This window comes from Penaeus japonicus, unplaced genomic scaffold (genome assembly GCF_977035675.1).
Source record: "Penaeus japonicus unplaced genomic scaffold, GWHDUDI00000001_assembly GWHDUDI00000013, whole genome shotgun sequence".
In the NCBI taxonomy this organism is placed as follows: domain Eukaryota; kingdom Metazoa; phylum Arthropoda; class Malacostraca; order Decapoda; family Penaeidae; genus Penaeus; species Penaeus japonicus.
In genome coordinates this window covers 9767547-9772546 of record NW_028234415.1, presented here as the reverse complement: position 1 = coordinate 9772546, position 5000 = coordinate 9767547, and the positions used below count along the sequence as shown (strand labels likewise).

At 36.8% G+C, this 5000-nt stretch overlaps 1 protein-coding gene across 2 annotated transcripts in view; it reads left to right on the top strand.

The window, feature by feature from the left end:
- Nucleotides 1-4750: 4750 nt before the first annotated feature.
- Nucleotides 4751-5000, top strand: part of LOC122249302 (uncharacterized) — a 20630-nt gene continuing 20380 nt past the window's right edge. For both annotated transcript variants that reach the window (XM_086543149.1, XM_086543148.1), the window contains exon 1: nucleotides 4751-4901. The gene's annotated coding sequence lies outside the window, so the exon portion shown is untranslated. The remainder of the gene's footprint in view (nucleotides 4902-5000) is intronic.

Here is a 5000-nt window from a genome sequence, read left to right as displayed (position 1 = left end):
CCTTTTGGCCCCAAACCCCAAAGTCCTACCTGTCCAATTCTGTGTAACAGCTGTCATTTTCATGTCATCTCATAATTTTAGGCAGTTAGGATGTCTATGAGTTTAGTAATTTTATGTAAAAAGAAAATTGAGAAGGCACTATCTCTTGTTTATAAAATATTCTTCATCATATTTTGGTAAAAATTCTGTTAGGAAAATTTGCAATAGCGATATTTTTTGTTGTGACATTGCACTCAAATGCAACAATATTCTTGCTTTTACTAATTTTTATAGCATCTACTGTTTCAAGAAAGAAATGGCGGGTAGTCAAAATCTTGTTGTAAATCATTATTTATAGGAAGGGAAAAGTGTAAAGTTGAATTTAAAATATATCATTATAGTTGTTCTATCCATTGATAAACTCAATAATTTCCAAACTAGCTTTACCCATCATTTAATCAACTGTCTTCTTAATACTTAAATACAGTGAATTGGCAATTATAGGATTCACAAAACTTAAGACTGTTTACCCTATCAATTTACATAGTTGAGACATCTGATAAGAAACTGCCCCAAGATGTGAAACTGTGAAGTCTCTGTCACAAGTTGATTGTACAAAGCTTCAGATGATGGAAGTTCGAACAATAAAACTCATTGTCATTAGCCCATTTACGCTGGTTGACGTCCTATCACGTGGTTGGAAATATCCCTGGCCATGGGTGACATCCTGAGATGTCATGCATTTTCTTGGCGAGATCCGGGTGGGCCAACTGTGACGTGCTGAAAATTCAGCTATAGAACAGTAGATTATTCTTAGATATAATTATTTTTCATAATTTTTTAGACTCTGTTACTATAGTTTAGGTGTTTGAATGCCATAAGATGTGATACAACATAAAAAAATATGACATCACAGAAAACTAAGTGATATTTCTGCTTCTGATTGGTTGAATAAAAAGATCTGAATCAAAAAACTATCATTACATCAAATATAATTGGCCAAAAAATAAAATACAGTAAAAAAATAAAAAAAAATTACTAATGTAATACTATTTCTAATTTGTTGATTACCCATGATATCACATCATGTCAAGTCAAGAGGTACATGTACATACTCATATGTACTTATCCCATTAATGACAGGTGACATGTTTTTTCATCATACATGATGCAGAAGCTCTGGCCTGACAATGACATGACGTTCATGAATTTTGGATTACTGAGTTGTTTTATTTTGCTATGAGTAATAAGTGATGATGACAGTTGCAGTCATAATTATTATAATTGCCGTAATATTAAGCAAAATGCAGAGCAGATGCTTCATCAGGCTTATATGCACTGAGGCAAGCCCGCCTGTGTCAGCATGTGTTGACTTGTGGGAAAATGCGCCAATGAGTGTTAACTCAATCTGCGCTTGGTCCTTACCCAATGTAGTGCCCAGTCACGTCAGTAACTGCAAGGCGAGAGTGGAAACTCACGAGCTTGGATGGGGTTCAACCTGCTGACCACGGGGATGTAAGGCTGGCACCCTATCCATTGCTCTACCAGACAGCTTAACCCAATGTCAACGGTGTGTCACACCCGTGTGACACAACATTGTGCCTGATGATGGGGTGACACACCAGTGTGACATCACCGAAACGATATTACTTAGGTCCGGCGTAGGGGGTTGCCAGTTTTTGCTGGGCCCATCAGGATTGGATTAACCCATTAATGATGGGGATAGATTTCTTTATCCAGGCTCCAGGATGGGTTTTATTTCAGAGCAAGGCTGCTTCACGAAACATATTGACTTTTCCCATTCTCTTTTAGTCACCCATTGTAGAGCTAGAGCCATTTTTGTGTTTTATTTTTTATGTGTTACACTGTATTAACCCATTCCCGACGGGGGATTTCTAGCCTAGAATGTCCAAATGCCGGGGCGTTCGAATTATTAGGCCTAAATCAATTGAATAGCTGGCACATGTGTGGGTTAAGAGACGTATATGTGTCGTATGACATGCTCTATCAATTCTGCAGTTGACTAAAATTGTAGTTCAGGGTACATATCAGCTCATTTTTTTCTTTATATTCCGCAAATCTGGCTTATCCATGTGTACATGTATGATAATTTATATTGTTCTTTTTGTATTAGAGAAAAAAAATAAGTATAAAACATCTATTTTGATACCCACTAAAAGAATGCTTCCACTTTCCATTTGTATTATCACATAGAAGTGAAGAATATAGGCAAAGTTTAATAAAATAACACAAGAAAAGCATACCTGTAACATGTTTTTCAACTGAAATAACTCCTCTGAACGTGGCAATATTTTTACATTGTAGATGCAACCATGCAAACCATAAGTATAGGGTGAGTGAAAAATGCTCTGAGAGGTTCAGCACGGCACTGCACAGCGGGGAAACACTCTGGAATGAAGCGTCACACACTTGACATCTCGGTGGAAACTGGAGTAGGCGAAAATACATTCCAGCACGAATGGATTAACCCATTGCAGACGGAGATAAATTTGCTTGCCCAGCCTCCAGGATAGGTTTTAGTTTAGAGAGAGACCGCTTGAAGCAATATAATTTGAATCATCCCACTCTCTTTCAGTCATTCATTGTAAAACTAGATCGTTTTTTGTGTTTTATTTTTTTGTGTGTTTTATTGAGTTTAGAGACTTATATGTGCCATGTGACAGGCTCTGTCAGTGCTGCAGTAGACTAAAATTGTAGTATATTATCCATATTAGCTCATTATTTTCTTTATACTCAATGTGATAGAAGTATTGCTGTTTTATGGGAGGACAAAAGGCAACTTTATTTTTTCGTATTTTTGTGCTGTCATGAACGAATACGAAACATATAACCCACTACAATAAAGATAACAAGAAGAGGTAGGGAAGAGGAATGAAACCTGTGCTTGTGACTGTGAGTGCCACAGTGAAAGGCATCCATATTGGCACAGGAGCACATTTTAGACACTGGGTATGGATTGAGTCACCTTCCTCTTCTCGTTTTGCCTGCACATCTTTCATCGGCGGTACTTTAGAGCAAGGGTTCATCAACTTAGTGTGTGCCATCGCTCTATACAGACAGTGCTTGCTAGAGACCGTGGATGGGTGCCATTCAAGGCTCTCTCTCCTGCTGGTGCTAGGAAAAAGTGGTGCCATCTAGGTTTTGGACGTTAAGCTAGCACTATATTACGGTAATTATAGTAATTATGACTGTAGTAGCCATCATCACTCATTCCTTTTTCATAGTACAATAAAATAGCATAGTATTCCAAAATCCCCGAACGTCATGTACGTCATGACGCCCGTCGTCAGGCCAAAGCTCCTACGTCATGTATGTCATGACACCCGTACGCAATGAGTTAAAGGTGTAGACTAAGATAGACGAGCAAGCCCAATAAAACTCCTCATTACACTCTGATCTTCATAAAACTCTAAAGGCTTTATATTTTTTTCCACCAAAAAAAATAGTGTTTAGAGTATACCCAGTATATTTAATATATATGATATATTCCTCTTTGAATATCTCCATTAAATGTAAATATTTTGCTTTCATTTTTTGAAATTTTTATATATCATGATAATGCAAACAGTGCATATTCAAATCAGCATACTCCAAATATGCACATAATAATTGTATTTAGGAAATTACAATAGTCTATCAGAAATCAATTTACCAAGACAATTCCATCACAGGTTGTCTACAATTATAATGTAAAATTGAAATTTGCAAATCGGTTGACAACAAAAAAGTCTGACCCAACTCAAAACATGCTTTTTGAGAGAATTGATGTTAGAAGTTCATCCATTTCCTGCTCATCATTAATCCATGTACAAGATATGTTCATAGACTTGTTTTAAAAGAACTTTTCATGGCGATTTTAGGGCTGTTTTATTTTCTCAAATCGATCTCTTGATAATGGAAACATTAATGCTAAATTAACATTAAGTTAATGATATGATGAACCCTTGGGTATATTTAGACTACAAATACTTTTGAATTACTGAGCAATGTTCAGTCATTAACTCTAAAGTTTCTGGGCTAATCCACATTCTTTATATGGCCAAGTAGAAAGGATAAATGTTATGTTCCTTAGTAGGATTTTAGGGTTCTGGGAGGAGGGGGGCAATAGGGGGCATGGAGCACATGGAGGAGTATGTATCTGTATGTATTTCTAAAATTGTCATAGTAACATTGGTATGCCAACTTGGTTTTATTAGAATCATTGTTTTTTTTTTTCTTTTTCTTTTTTTTGGTGGGGGGGATGAGTATATTCAGTATTTTACTGTAAGCAAATTCAACATGACTGCCAGCTCTGATTTTGGTTGAAATAATGATAATTTCAAAATGTATCTTGGCTACTAGATGAAATATTGAGTGGACATTTTGGATTTTTACTGAACCTATGTATGCCTAAATGGTTTTGACAGAGATGGTGGGTGTGATGGCTGGGTGTTATGGTATGGAATGACCCAATATAGAGTAATAAGAATAATGCCAGCTTTTTCTACTGAAGAACAATTGAAGATAATGAGCTATGTGGGAATCATGATTTATGTTACATGTCACATTTTTGTAATGGAATGAGGATTCCAGAGAGGAGAATAACTGCCTCACTTCTATTAAATTGCATTATTCATCCCAATCATCCTATTCATGCCCCTAACCTCTTTTCCTTTGTCCTGATATCCTCATCCTCCTTTCCTCTTCCATTGCTCCCCAGTTGGTTTCTTTTGCAGCAGTGATGATGGCTTGCCTAGAGAAAGCATTCCTGATGAGCCTTTTTCCCTTTCAGCCAAGGTGCCGCATCGCCTCACCCTGTTCTATGTGTGCAATGATATAGTGCAGAATGCTCGGCGGAAGAAAATCCTTGATATTGTACAACATTTCGCCACAGCCATTAAAGAGTCCGCACCCCTTGTCAGGTATGGTCATCGAGTGAATGTGTGTGGGTATTGTATGGAAAAGTGAATTATTTCTAATTAATGAGAAGTTGACAAGGTTGTCTGTATAATAGTCTGTTA